Genomic DNA, 16,060 nt, shown 5'->3' on the forward strand with positions numbered 1-16,060 from the left:
CTTCATGTTCCCCTGGATCCTGTGGGGGCTGGACCCCGACAGATTTTGGTTTCCTTCTTTTTTTCTTAAGTGTAAGCAAAATTTGCTGTTTGAAATTGGCTCCTGAAGATTGGCCTCCATTTGAATTCTGTTTCTGTTACCTCCTGCATGTCACTTCTCCAGCGAAGGGATCATTGTGCAGGTCTTCCTTAGTAGTTCAGCTGGTAAAGAATCTGCCTGCAGTGCGGGAGATCTGGATTTGATCCCTGGGTTGGAAAGATCCCCTGGAGAAGGGAAAGGCTACCCCCTCCAGTATTCTGGCCTGGAGAATTCCATGAGCTGTATACTCCATGGGGTTGCAAAGAGTTGGAAAGAGAACATGAAGTACCCATAGGTCCTGCATTTAAGAGTTGTTGTTGCCCCCAGTGGCCACAAGGCACAGCATTTCTTTCTCACTGCTCTGAGTACTGGGGAAACTTGAGCCTTCCCAAGGGCTTCCCTGATAGCTCAGTTGGTAAAGAATCCACCTGCAATGCAGGAGACCCTGATTCTGTTCCTTCCCAAATACTGTGTACCAGTGATTGGAAAGTGTGGTGAAAAGTGCAAAACAGACACATAGGGCCCAAGTGTCATTCCTTATGCCCCTTACCCTTCACCATGCCAATCCCTGCCAAAGTAGCTGTCCTAGGTAGGTGAAATTTCTCTGAGAGGCTTGGAAGTAAGAACCCCCTGACCAAAAGAGGTGGAGATAGTGTGAGTTCTCAAATCTCTTTCAACTCAGACAGTCTATCATTTTCTAGGTGCAAGAGGCTTGCTTTAGGTGTAGGAGGACTGTTTGAATTTTAAGGTGGCGGTCCCAAGTATGGGGTGCAGGTGGTCAGGATATTACTGCAGCTCACAGGCTGGCACCACCTTTCCAGCTCCCTCATAGAGACCACAGTTTGACCTGGAAGTCAAGACCACTACACCCAGGCATGAGCCAGCAGCACAGGGGTTGGAGGCCTGGGGAGAATGCAGTGGACATTGGTTTTGGGGGGTTCCTCCTGCAGTGACTTTTATTGCCTGTTGGAGTATAGTTGGGTTACACACTTGTTTGTTTTTGGTGCAAGGTCATGCAGTTATACAGACACACGCGCCTGTTCCTTGTCTGCTTGTATTCACGTAGAGCTTGTGAGAGGGTGTGGAATCCACATCCTTATTCTACGGAGCACGTTCCTGTTCACCTTTTGTCTACTTGTGTATTTATCTGTCTAGAATTTTATATGGTAATACCAGTCTCCTCAGTTACCTCCTCTTCCACTCCCCTGCGTTCTTTCCCTTTGATAAAGTCTGTTTTCTAGGCTGCTGAATCTGCTTGGTCTACTAATTTTTTTTTCCACCTAGGTTCAGATTTCACCTGTAAGTGATAGTACATTCTTCCAGCCTTTGTCCGACGTCCTGACTTAGTGTGAGCATCGCCAGGTCCACATCTACGTTGCTGCAGTCGGCCCCACTTCATTCTCCTGTGTGTGTCAGTCGCAGCCCAGGACTGTGTGCAGAACATCTCCAGCCTCCTGCCATCCGTGGATCGAGTTTCGGTTGCTTGCGTGCCCTGGCTCTTGTAAACAGCACCACAAAGAACACTGGATGCATGAGTGTCCTGGAGGGACGCTTTTCCCAGGGGCTAGGCCCCGGAGCTGGACTGCAGCATTCCAGGCTGCTTTTTGTGTCTAAGGGAGCCTGCATGCACTTCCTATAGTGGCTGTTGTCAACTGCATTCCCCCTGCAGCCTAGGAGGGCTCCCTGTTCTCCCGGCCTTCTGCAGTATTTGTTGTTTGTACACTGTCTGCTACCTGCTGCCAACGAGAGCTCCCTGTAGTTCTGCTGTGCCTTCCTCTTTGACCTGGGTGGCCCAGGATTTCCACAGGAGCAGGATTCTGGTTTCCTTTTTGTTTCAGTGTAAGAAAAATTTGCTGTTTGAATTGGCTCCTGAACTCCAGCCTTCTTTGAATTCTTCTTCTGTTACCTCCTGCATGTCATTTCTCCAGGGAGGGGACCATTCAGAGCCCCGCAGGTCTGGTGAATGTGACGGGACCACAGACTCAGGTTTAGAGTTGTTGTTGCCTGAGAGGGCCACAAGGCAGCAGCATATCTTCCTGCCCCACACCGGGTACCGAAGGAACCAGAGCCTTGGTAGACTGTGCTCCTGGGCTGGAAAGCGCGGTGCAAGTGCCGGACGGTCCCACAGAGCCAGTGTCATCCCCTCCGCCCCTCACCCCTCACCCCTCACCTCCCAAGGCCTATGCCAACCCCTGCCAAGGTGTCATGCTGAGGCCGCTGTCCTAGGCAGCTGGAGCTTCTCTAAGGACTGAGGCTTGACATAAGAACCCCATGACCAGGAGAGATGGAAACAGGTTGTCTTTTAAAGCTCTTCCAATCCAGGCTGTCCATTTTTTTAGGTGTAAAAGGCTTGGAATGTGACTACTGTGGTCCCATCTAGAGAGGCCCAGGCAGTGTGGATTCAATGGGGTATTAGAGAACTGCTGCATAGAGATCTGGTATGGATCTTTTGAGTTGCAAGTGGAAAAAAACCTGCAGGCCAAAGTCCACACTGATTGTTTTACAGCCAACAGGCATCCAGCTGGTGGGAGCTATGATGTTTGAAGAGGGGAAACTGTAACATGCTAGTAACACCTCATGCCAGACAAACCTGGGTTTGATTTTCTCAGCTACCATCCATAAGTTGTATGACCTTGGGTGTTTCATAACCTTTCTGAGCCTCTGTTCCCCCATCTGTAAAATGGGTATTATACCACCTAGTTCCATGGCTTAAGGTTTAAATGAGATAAGGCATGTAAACTGCCCATCACATTACCTAGCATGTAGGAAGTGCTCAGGAGATGATTAACACTTCCTGCCTTAATGGTAGAAAAGTAATCATAGATTGTCAACATCTCAAGTACATATCACATCTGTACACACCGTGTGTGGTGGAACAATGCTTCAGAGAGGGGAAAACACAGAGAGAAAGCTCTGTTGGGGCCAGAGTTCTGCATGAGGGAAGCACCCTCCATAACTGGATGAGCACACTTTGCAGCTGATGAGGTTTAAGAAGGTGAGTGGAAGCAACTGGTGTACAGTGGAGAGGATATAGGCTTTGTATGTGCCAAGTTTCAGATCCTCTGTGACATCAAGAAAGGGCCTTGGTTTCCCTAAGCTTCTGTCTCAAATCTAAATGATGAGATGATAACTATGGAAGGAGGTTGTCCAGGAATACCTGGCCTCAGAGGAATAGTGGTCAGCTCCGCAGTCTGTGTGTGTCCCTGGCGGCCCCCGAGCTGCTCTGCAGCGGCTGCGGCATGCAGTGAGGGGCTGCAGCTGTGCTGCGTGGGGCATGGCTTGTGAGAGTGGGTCATGACCCAGTTCTCAGGTCCCTGGGGCAGTGGCAGAGCGTGAGACCTTGGCTTGGCAAGGAAAGCGCTAATACTGTGGCCACCTGATGTAAAGAGTTGAGTCATTGGAAAAGACCATGATGCTGGGAAAGACTGAAGGCAAAAGAAGAAGAGGGCAGCGGAGGAGGAGATGGTTGGATGGCATCACTGACTTAACGGACATGAATTTGAGCAAACTCTGGGAGACAGTGAAGGACAGGAAAGGCTGGCGTGCTGCAGTCCATGGGGGTCTCTAAGAGTCAGACACGACTTCAAGACCGAACAACAACAAAGGAGACAAAAGACCTGTACTCTGAAAACTATGTGACACTGATGAAAGAAATTGAAGATGACACAAGCAGAGGCATACGGTAGATTGGAAGAATCAATACTGCCAGCATGAGTATGCGACTATACTACCCAAGGCAATCTACAGATTCAATGCAACCCCTATCAAATTTTCAATGGCATTTTTCACAGAACCAGAACAAGAAAATCTTAAAATCTGTACAGAGCCACAAAAGACCCCAAATAGCCAAAAGCAATCTTTAGAAAGAAAACAGAACTGGAGAAATCAGGCTCCCTGACTTGAGACCATATTACAAAGCTATAGTCATCAAAACATTATGGTATTGGCATAAAAATATATGTCAACAGAACAGGACAGAAAACCCAGAAATAAACCCACACACCTATGGTCAACTAATCTGCAACAAAGGAGGCAAGACTACACAATGGAGGAAAGACAGTCTCTTCAATAAATAGTGCTGAAAACTAGATCAGTTCAGTTCAGTTGCTTAGCCATGTCCAACTCTTTGCGACCCCATGAATCGCAGCACGCCAGGCCTCCCTGTCCATCACCAACTCCCAGAGTTCACTCAGACTCACGTCCATCGAGTCAGTGATGCCATCCAGCCATCTCATCCTCTGTCGTCCCCTTCTCCTCCTGCCCCCATTCCCTCCCAGCATCAGGGTCTTTTCCAATGAACCAACTCTTCGCATGAGGTGGCCAAAGTACTGGAGTTTCAGCTTTAGCATCATTCCTTCCAAAGAACACCCAGGGCTGATCTCCTTTAGAATGGACTGGTTGGATCTCCTTGCAGTCCAAGGGACTCTCAAGAGTCTTCTCCAACACCACAGTTCAAAAGCATCAATTCTTCAGCGCTCAGCCTTCTTCCCAGTCCAACTCTCACATCCATACATGACCACTGGAAAAACCATAGCCTTCACTAGACAGACCTTTGTTGGCAAGGTAATGTCTCTGCTTTTCAATATGCTATCTAGGTTGGTCATAACTTTTCTTCCAAGGAGTAAGCGTCTTTTAATTTCATGGCTGCAGTCACCATCTGCAGTGATTTTGGAGCCCAAAAAAATAAAGTCTGACACTGTTTCCACTGTTTCCCCATCTATTTCCCATGAAGTGATGGGATCAGATGCCATGATCTTCATTTTCTGAATGTTGAGCTTTAAGCCAATTTTTTCACTCTCCTCTTTCACCTTCATCAAGAGGCTTTTTAGTTCCTCTTCACTTTCTGCCATAAGGGTGGTGTCATCTGCATATCTGAGGTTATTGATATTTCTCCCAGCAATCTTGATTCCAGCTTGTGCTTCTTCCAGCCCAGCATTTCTCATGATGTACTCTGCATATAAGTTAAATAAGCAGGGTGACAATATACAGCCTTGATGTACTCCTTTTCCTATTTGGAACCAGTCTGTTGTTCCATGTCCAGTTCTAACTGGCGCTTCCTGACCTGCATATAGGTTTCTCAAGATGGAATTCCAGTTGAGCTCTTTCAAATCCTGAAAGATGATGCTGTGAAAGTGCTGCAGTCAATATACCAGCAAATTTGGAAAACTTGGCAATGGCCACAGGACTGGAAAAGGTCAGTTTTCATTCCTATCTCAAAGAAAGGCAATGCCAAAGAATGCTCAGACTACCACACAATTGCACTCATCTCACACGCTAGTAAAGTAATGCTCAAAATTCTCCAAGCCAGGCTTCAGCAATACATGAACCGTGAACTTCCAGATGTTCAAGCTAGTTTTAGAAAAGGCAGAGGAACCAGAGATCAAATTGCCAGCATCCGCTGGATCATGGAAAAAGCAAGAGAGTTCCAGAAAAACATCTATTTCTGCTCCATTGGCTATGCCAATGCCTTTGACTGTGTGGATCACAATAAACTGTGGAAAATTCTGAAAGAGATGGGAATACCAAACCACCTGAAAACTAGATAGCTACATGTAAAAAAATGAAATTAGAAATTGTTTAACACCATACCCTAAGTACTTTACATACGAACCTTCAAGCTGCAAACGTTCAAAGATGCAAACATGTGTTCACATGTCCAAACACTTAAGTGAGCTCATGTCTGTGGCATACAATGTCGCGTGCATGCATCCTGTACAAGCGGTTGTGCGTTTGTGGACTTTACTGTGCAGTGCTGTATAGAGTACAGTAGTACATCTTTATTTCAAACTAGATCTGCAAGAAGATGACTTGCTATGCAACACGAGGAGCTTACTAATGAAGACCTGATGGAACTGGAGACCCAGAGAAAGGATGAAGAGAGACACGAAGAAGAAGTAACTACAGAACCGAAGAGACGGACAGCATAGGAAATGGGAAGGGGATTCGCTTCGAGGAAGCGCTGTTCGTTTTTGAGGCACAGGACCTGAGTGTAGAACGGCACACGAAGGTTGCAGTGGCCACTCAGAATGCAACCCAGTGCTACCATGTCATCTATGGCAAGAAAAAAAGAGCCACTACCCAGACATCATTGGATCAGTCTTTCAAGAGGGTAGACAGAATTGAACCCAGCAAGGAAGCAGAGCCTGTGCCCTCATCAGCGCGCCTGCGTGAACTGCGGCTTGCCCTCAACCTCCCATCGCCGAGGGCCCTTCAGCTCTGCCGTCTCCACCTTCTCTCCCTTCTCCTCCAGTTACTCTTCGTGCATATTCACTCGACGCCAGCCCCTGTGTGCCAGCTATTACACTCTACTTTTCAAAGTTCTGTACTGTAAGATTTTAAATGCTTTATTTTCTATTTGCTTTTTATGTATTCAGTTCAGTTCAGTCACTCAGTTGTGTCCAACTCTTTGCGACCCCATGAACCACATCACGCCAGGCCTCCCTGTCCATCACCAACTCCCAGAGCCCACCCAAACCCATGTCCATTGAGTCAGTGATGCCATCCAACCGTCTCATCCTCTGTCGTCCCCTTCTCCTCCTGCCCTCAATCCCTCCCAGCATCAGGGTCTTTTCCAATAAGTCAGCTCTTCGCATCAGGTGGCCAAAGTATTGGAGTTTGAGCTTCAACATCATTCCTTCCAATGAACACCCAGGGCTGATATCCTTTAGGATGGACTGGTTGGATCTCCTTGCAGTCCAAGGGACTCTCAAGAGTCTTCTCCAACACCACAGTTCAAAAGCATCAATACTTCAGTGCTCAGCTTTCTTTATAGTCCAACTCTCACATTTATACATGACTACTAGAAAAACCATAGCCTTGACTAGATGGACCTTTGTTGACAAAGTAATGTCTGTGCTTTCTAATATGCTGTCCAGATTGATATAAATCATGGCAATAGTTTTTTTGATCCATCTCTCAGAGTAATGGAAAAAAACAAAAATAAACAAATGTAACCCAACTAAACTCAAAAGCTTTTGCACATCAAAGGAAACAATAAACAAAATGAAAAGAAAACCCACAGATTGAGAGAAAATATTTGCAAATGATGTGACCAACAAGGGATTAGTCTCCAAAATTCACAGAGTTCATGTGGCTTAATATTATCAACACAAAGAACCCAATCAAAAAATGGGCTGAAGACTTAAACACACATTTCTCCAAGATATGCAAATGGCCAAGAGGCACATGAAAAGATGTTCAGCACCACTAGTAGAGAAATGCAAATGAGATATTAATTCACACCGGTCATAACAGTTATCATCAAAAAATCCACAAAAAGGACTTCCCTGGTGCTGCAGTGATTAAGAATTTGCCTGCTAATGCAAGGTACACAGGTTTGGTCCCTGGTTCAGGAAGATCCAACAGGCATGTGGCAACTAAGCCCCTGTACCACAATTAATGAAGCCCATGCATCCCTGAGCCCAAGAGCTGCAACTACTGAGGCTGGCACACCTAGAGCCCATGCTCTGATGAAAAAAAAAAGCTACAGCAATGAGAAGCCCACACACCGCAATGAAGAGCAGACCCCACTCACTGCAGCCAGAGAAAGTCCACATGCAGCAACGAAGACCCAGCATAGCCAAAAATAAAATTTAAAAATATTTAAATATATATATTTTTTTAATCCACAAATAATAAATGCTGCAGAGAGTGTGGAGAAATGGGAACTCTCCTATACTTGTTAGTGGGAATGTAAATTGGTGCAGCCACTATGGAAAACAATATGGAGGCTCCTTAAGAAACTGAAAACAGATAACGTACGTTCCTGTAAACCCACTCCTGGGCATGTACCCAGAGAAAAACATGGTTCAAAAGGATACATGCCCTGCAATATTCACTGAAGCGTTGTTTACAAAAGCCAAGACATGCATGCAACCTAAGTATTCAGCAAGAGAAGACAGGATAAAGATGATGTGTACATAAATACAACAGAATATTGCTCAGCCACCAAAAAGAATGAAATAATGCCATTTGCAGCAACATGGAATGACCTAGAGATTGGCATACTGAATGAAGTAGGTCAGACAAAAAAAGAAATACTGTACTTCTCACATGTGGAATCTAAAAAAAAAAAAAAAAAGAAATGAGCTTATTTGGGAAACAGACTCACAGATTCAGAGAAGGAACTTATGGTTGGGGGAGGGGGATAGGGAGTCTGGGATGGCTTGTACACACTGTTATATTTAAGAAGGGTAACCAACAAGGACCTACTGTATAGCACAGGGATCTCTGCTCAATATTATGTAACAACCTAAATGGGAAAACAATTTGAAAAAGTATAGATCCATGCATTATTGAATTGCTTTGCTGTATAACTGAATCACTTCATTGTACACCTGAAACTAACACAACAATATCAACCTTCCAGTAATATTAAAACAAAGAAGGATTTGCCTGGTGGTCCACTGGTTAAAAATACGCCAGCCAGTGCAGGGCAACGCACTTGATCCCTGATCCAGGAAAATCCCACATGCCGCTGGGCAGCAAGCCCTCAGCAACAGCCTGTGCTCCACAACAAAGGAAGCCACTGCAGTGAGAAGCCCCCACGCCACAGCCAGAGATGCCCTCACGCCACAGCTAAAGACTCCCCCACGCCGCAGCTAGAGACGCCCCCACGCCACAGCTAGAGGCGCCCCCACGCCACAGCTAGAGGCGCCCCCACGCCACAACGACGAGATGCCCCCACGCCACAGCTAGAGACGCCCCCACGCCACAGCTAGAGGTGCCCCCATGCCAAAACTACAGGCGCCCCCAACGCCACAACGACGAGATGCTCCCATGCCACAGCTAGAGACGGCCCCACGCCACAACGAAGAGGCGCCCCCACGCCACAACTAGAGGCACCCCCACGCCACAACTAGAGACGCCCCCACGCCACAGCTAGAGGCGCCCCCCACGCCACAGCTAGAGGCGCCCCCACGCCACAGCTAGAGGCGCCCCCCACGCCACAACTAGAGGCACCCCCACGCCACAGCTAGAGGCGCCCGCACGCCACAACTAGAGACGCCCCCATGCCACAACTAAAGGTGCCCCCACGCCACAGCCAGAGGCGCCCCCACGCCACAACAAAGAGATGCCACCACCTCACAGCTAGAGAGAGCCTGTGCGCAGCAACCACAGCACAGCCAAGACTAAATAAACACAATTTTTTAAAGAGAGAGATTCCACTCTCCTTTAAGAAAAACTATAAAGGAAAATACAGAAAGTGGGTCCAGTGAGGAACATACTACATACTGAGAAAGGAAACATCATACACATGATAAAAATATATATAATATTTTGTCAGAACAGAGACCACAGTCATATCGATAAATGCACACGGACAACTTTCCTATTTCTTAAAAGACACACTTTCAAATTAACTTATAGAGCAAAACTCAACTATAACATAATAAAGAAACTTATCTAAAAGTGATTCAAAAAGTAAAAATGTAAGGAACAAGTGTATTTAAGGAAAATGTAAACAATAAGAAAGCAAGTGTTGTAATTCTGGTATCAGACACGATGGAATTGAGATCAAAAGCAGTACATACTAAAAAACAACATTTCATGATAAAAAGACGAATTCAAGATAAACGTATATTAGAAATATCTATGTACCACAGCAAGCACGATGATAAAGCAGAATAAAGGAGAAATAAAGAGTCAAAAAGAAACAAGACATCAACATACCCAACATACACGCAATACCAGTGTGGAAAAAACACAAAAGGACATGGAATATAGAAACTAAAAAAACCATATCAGTATCTTTAAACTCCCACAACAAATCATTTCCTTTTTAAGCACACATGAAACATTCACAAAAATTGATCACGTGATCAAATCAATGGACATGAATTTGAGCAAACGCTAGGAGATGGTGAGGGACAGGGAAGCCTGGTGTACTGCAGTCCATGGGATCCCAAAGACTCCAACACAACTTAGAGACTGAACAACAACAAAATTAAGTCTGAAAAAATGTTTCAATATGTTCCATAAAGTAGAAACAATATAAAGAATACTCTTTGGTCACACAATTAAGAGTAGAAATTAAAGACAAAATAAAAAGGTTCTTTCACTTGGTAATTCCAAAGCTTTCTAACAAAGTCTTTGGTAAAAGGGGAAATACAGACTAAAACAATAAATTAAATAGTCAAAACTAAAGACAATACCAGGGCTTCTCTGGTGGTCCAATGGTTAAGAATCCTTCTTGCAAAGCAAGGGACCCAGTTTGAGCCCTGCTCCGGGAAGAGTGCACATGTCACAGGGCAACTAAGTCCATGTGCCACAACGAACGAGCCGCGCTCCAGAGCCTGTGAGCCGCAGCTACTGAGTCCATGCACAACTCCTGAAGCCAGAACGACCTGGAGCCTGCGCTCTGCAACAAGAAAATCCACCCCAATTACCGCAACCAGAGAGTAGCCCCCACCTGCCACAACTAGAGAACACCCAGCCAAAGCAACAAAGACCCAGTACATCCAAAAATATCAATAAATAAATAATTTAGAAAATAAATACAATACCAAGTGTTGGAAAAAATATGGAGCAATTGAAACACTTACACAATAAGGTGGGGCAATAAACTGGTTCAACCACTTTAGAATAGTATTTGGCCATTTATACGAAAGCTAAACACATTCCTCCTTATGACCTAGCAATTTTTCTGACAGACACATACATAGATAAACACACATATACATACATGCAAAAGGCATGAGTATATATGTCTATAAGACGATGTGTAGGGGCTTTCCAGGCAGCTCAGTGTAAAGAATCTGCCTGCCAATGCGGGGACACTGGTTTGATCCCTGGTCTAGGAAGATTACACGAGCCATGGAGCAACTAAGCCCGTGCTTCACAACTACTAAGCCACCACTCGAGTGCCGTGAGCTGCACCTGCTGAAGCCCACGTGCTCCAGAGCACGTGCTCTGCAAAAAGAGAAACCCCTGCAATAAGAAGGCCACACACTGCAACCAGAGGGTAGCCCTGCTCACTGCAACCAGAGAAAGCCTGCACACAGCAACAAAGACCCAGCACAGCCAAAAACAAAAAAATAATTTTAAAAAGACATGCATTAGAACATTCACAGCTGCTTCAAAATTAATAGCCAAACACTGGAAACAACCTCAAAGCATAGGAACAAAAGAAAAGCTAAAATACAGTATGAATTTATACACTGAAATATTGTAAAGCAATGACAAAAAAGATGGGTGTACACAACAAAGTGACATCACACAGTATTTTCAGTAAAATAAGCTAGCCACAAAGTAGCACATACTATTAAATACAGTTCAAATTCAGGCGAAACTGGCGTTTTAAGTAAGCAACCCCATAAACTGCAGCACACCAGGCCTCCCTGTCCATCACCAACTCCCGGAGTCCACCCAAACCCATGTCCATCAAGTCGGTGATGCCATCCAACCATCTCATCCTCTGTCGTCCCCTTCTCCTCCTGCCCCCAATCCCTCCCAGCATCAGAGTCTTTTCCAATGAGTCAGCTCTTTGCATCAGGTGGCCAAAGTATTGGAGTTTCAGCTTCAACATCAGTTCTTCCAAAAAACACCCAGGGCTGATCTCCTTTAGGATGGACTGGTTGGATCTCCTTGCAGTCCAAGGGACTCTCAAGAGTCTTCTCCAACACCGCAGTTCAAAAGCATCAATTCTTCGGCACTCAGCTTTCTTTATGGTCCAACTCTCACATCCATACATGACTACTGGAAAAATTATAGCCTTGACTAGATGGACCTTTATCAGCAAAGTAATGTCTCTGCTTTTTAATATGCTGCCTAGGTTGGTCATAACTTTCCTTCTAAGGAGTAAGCATCTTTTAATTTCATGGCTGCAGTCACCATCTGCAGTGATTTTGGAGCCCAGAAAAATAAAGTCAGCCACTGTTTCCACTGTTTTCCCATCTATTTGCCATGAACTGATGGGACCAGATGCCATGATCTTCGTTTTCTCAATGTTGAGTTTTAAGCCAACTTTTTCACTCACCTCTTTCACTTTCATCAAGAGGCTCTTTAGCTCTTCTTCACTTTCTGCCATAAGGGTGGTGTCATCTGCATATCTGAGGTTACTGATATTTCTCCCAGCAATCTTGATTCCAGCTTGTGCTTCCTCCAGGCCAGTGTTTCTCATGATGTACTCTGCATATGGAGTTGGTGAGGAACAGGGAGGCCTGGCATGCTGAGGTTCATGAGGTCACAAAGAGTTGGACATGACTGAGTGACTGAACTGAACTGAAGTAAGAAAAAAGACATCCAAACTGGAGAGTAAATAAAACTATCTCTACTCACAAGTGATGTGATCTTTTATGTAGAAAACTCTAAACAGTCCACAAAAATATTTTTAGAACTAATAAATGAATTTAACAAAGTAGCAGGATACAAAGTCAACACTCAAAAGTCAGCGGCATTTCTATACACTACCAATGAGAAAAGGAAATAATGAAAACAATTTACAACAGCATCAAAAAACAAAATGCTTAGGAATTAAGCAAGAAGATGAAAGACTTCTACAATAAAAGCAATACAGAGCAAAAAATTTTACTGTACACTTAAGATTGTGTACCTGATCACATTATTGCATGTTCAACAACCAAAACTATAAGAAAAACAGTCATGAACTGACAACTCATTAAAAAAAAAAAAGAAATCCAGATGGTCAGAAAAACATAATATGTTCAGCTTCATTAGATATCAAGGAAATGCCAATTAAAGCACTACTACAAGCCCCACAAGATTAGGTAATACACTATCTGGTTGACTGATCAGTAAAACAGACTGACTAGTATACAATCTGTTGGGAATATAAATTGGTGCAACCATTTTGAAAAAATGTGATGTAGTTTTGTGCAGGCATGCTCAGTCATATCCGACTTTTTGCAATCCCATGGACTGTAGCCAGGACAAAGGCTAACAGAGTTTTGCCAAGAAAATGCACTTGTCATAGCAAATACCCTCTTCCAAAAACACAAGAGAAGAGTCTACACATTGACATCACCAGATGGTCAATACTGAAATCACATTAATTATATTCTTTGCAGCCAAAGATGGAAAAGCTCTATATAGTCAGCAAAACAAGACAAGGAGCTGACTGTGGCTCAGATCATGAACTCCTTACTGCCAAATTCAGACTTAAATTGAAGAAAGTAGGGAAAACCACTAGACCATCCAGGTATGACTTAAATGAAATCCCTTACAATTATACAGCGGAAGTGAGAAATAGATTCAAGGGATTAGATTTGATAGACAGAGTGCCTGAAAAACTATGGACATTCGTCTGTGACATTATACAGGAGGCAGTGATCAAGAACATCCCAAGAAAAACAAATGCAAAAAGGCAAAATGGTTGTCTGAGGAGGCCTTACAAATAGCTGAGAAAAGAAAAGAAGTGAAAGGCAAAGGAGAAAAGGAAAGATATACCCATTTGAACACAGAGTTCCTAAGAATAGCAAGAAGAGATAAGAAAGCCTTCCTCAGTGATCAATGCAAAGAAATAGAAGAAAACAGTAGAATGGGAAAGACTAGAGAACTCTTCAAGAAAATTAGAGATACCAAGGGAACATTTCATGCAAAGACGGACTCAATAAAGGACAGAAATTGTATGGACGTGACAGAAGCAGAAGATATTAAGAAGAGGTGGCAAGAATACAAAGAAGAACTATGTAAAAAAAAGATCTTCATGACCCAGATAACCAGGATGGTGTGATCACTCACCTAGAGCCAGATATCCTGGAGTCCAAAGTCAAGTGGGCCTCAGGAAGCATCATTACGAACAAAGCTAGTAGAAGTGATGGAATTCCAGTTGAACTATTTCAAATCCTAAAAGATGATGTTGTTAAAGTGGTGCACTCAATATGCCAGCAAATTTGCAAAATAGCAGTGGCCACAGGACTGGAAAGGTCAGTTTTCATTACAACCCCAAAGAAAGGCAATGCCAGAGAATGCTCAAAGTACCACACAATTGCACTCAACTCACACACTAGCAAAGTAATGCTCAAAATTCTCCAAGCCAGGCTTCAGCAGTACATGAACTAAGAACTTCCAGATGTTCAAGCTGGATTTAGAAAAGGCAGAAGAACCAGAAATCACATTGCCGACATCTGTTGGATCACAGAAAAAGCAAGAGAGTTCCAGAAAAACATCTACTTCTGCTTTATTGACTACACCAAAGCCTTTGACTGCGTGGATCACAACAAACTGTGGAAAATTCTGAAAGAGATGGGAATACCAGACCACCTTACCCGCCTCTTGAGAAATCTGTATGCAAGTCAGGAAGAAACAGTTAGAACTGGACATGGAACAACAGACTGGCTCCAAACTGGGAAAGGAATATGTCAAGGCTGTATATTGCCACCCTGCTTATTTAACTTGTATGCAGAGTACATCGTGCGAAATGCTGGGCTGGATGAAGCACAAGCTGGAATCAAGATTGCTGGGAGATATATCAATAACCTCAGATATGCAGATGACACCACCCTTATGGCAGAAACCAAAGAGGAACTAAAGAGCCTCTTGATGCAAAGTGAAAGAGGAGTGTGAAAAAGCTGGCTTAAAACTTAACATTCAAAAAACTAAGATCATGGCATCTGGTCCCATCACTTCATGGCAAATAGATGGGGAAACAATAGAAACAGTGACAGACTTTATTTTCTTGGGCTCCAAAATCACTGCAGATGGTGACTGCAGCCATGAAATTAAAAGACGCTTCTTGCTCCTTGGAAGAAAAACTATGACAAACCTAGACAGCATATTAAAAACACAGACATCACTTTGCTGACAAAGGGCCGTCTAGTCAAAGCTATGGTTTTTCCAGTAGTCATGTATGGATGTGAGAGTTGGACCATAAAGAAAGCTGAGCGCCAAAGAATTGATGCTTTTGAACTGTGGTGTTGGAAAAGACTCTTGAGAGTCCCTTGGACTGCAAGGAGACCAAACCAGTCCATCCTAAAGGAGATCAGTCCTGAATATTCATTGGAAGGACTGATGCTGAAGCTGAAACTCCAGTACTTTGGCCACCTGATGCGAAGTATTGACTCCTTGGAAAAGACCCTGATGCTGGGAAAGACTGAAGGCAGGAGGAGAAGGGAATGATGGAGGATGAGATATTTGGATGGCATCACCAACACGATGGACATGAGTTTGAGCAAGCTCCAGGAGCAGGCGGTGGACAGGGACGCCTGGCGTGCTGCAGTCCATGGGGTCGTAAAGAGTCGGACATGACTGAGCGACTGAACTGAACTGAACTGGACTGTAGCCTGCCAGGCTCCTGTCCATGGAATTTTCCAGGCAAGAATACTGGAGTGGGTTGGCGTTTCCTACTCTAGGGGATCTTCCAGACCTAGAGATTGAACCCGTGTCTCTCACGTCTCCTGCCTTGGTAGGCAAATTCTTTACCACTGCACCACCTACTAACCTAAAATATGTAGTCCTCTCAAAGAACAGTTTGGCTTCTTATCTATTTTGTAATCAGGTCCTCAGTCTAATAGCCACACGCACAGTTCTTTTCTAAACATTCTTAGGTTTGCTATGGCTTTTTTCCTTACCTTTGACTTCCATCTCTCTTCCTAATTACAGTAATATTAAGTCAATCATGGATCAGAGGCAGAAACTTTTTCATAAAACATTAATTAAAAGAAACTGAATAGATACCATACCAAAAGTCAAACTTCACTCTGAGACATCTGATAAACTCTGAGGTTTCATGAATGATTGTGAAGGTCATGTAATTTACTTGATCCTTGCTAAAAGACTGAGTTTTAACTGGGCTTTACCTCTCAGAGCCTTTACAAATTTTATTTGCTGGAAGTTAGGATTAAAAACAATTACACCTCCCAACACTATTGTTCCTTTAAATTTCCTTTCATGCCTTTTCTTTGAAAAATGACAGTCCTGTCTGAGCTCTTCTTTCTTCTTATGCCTTCTAAATGAAGCCATCAGCAACCAACACATACAATATTGAAATTCTGTTTTCCTGCCACTTGTTCTAGAGCTACAA

The sequence above is a fragment of the Capricornis sumatraensis genome, chromosome 20, assembly GCF_032405125.1.
Source record: "Capricornis sumatraensis isolate serow.1 chromosome 20, serow.2, whole genome shotgun sequence".
Classification (NCBI taxonomy): Eukaryota; Metazoa; Chordata; class Mammalia; order Artiodactyla; family Bovidae; genus Capricornis; species Capricornis sumatraensis.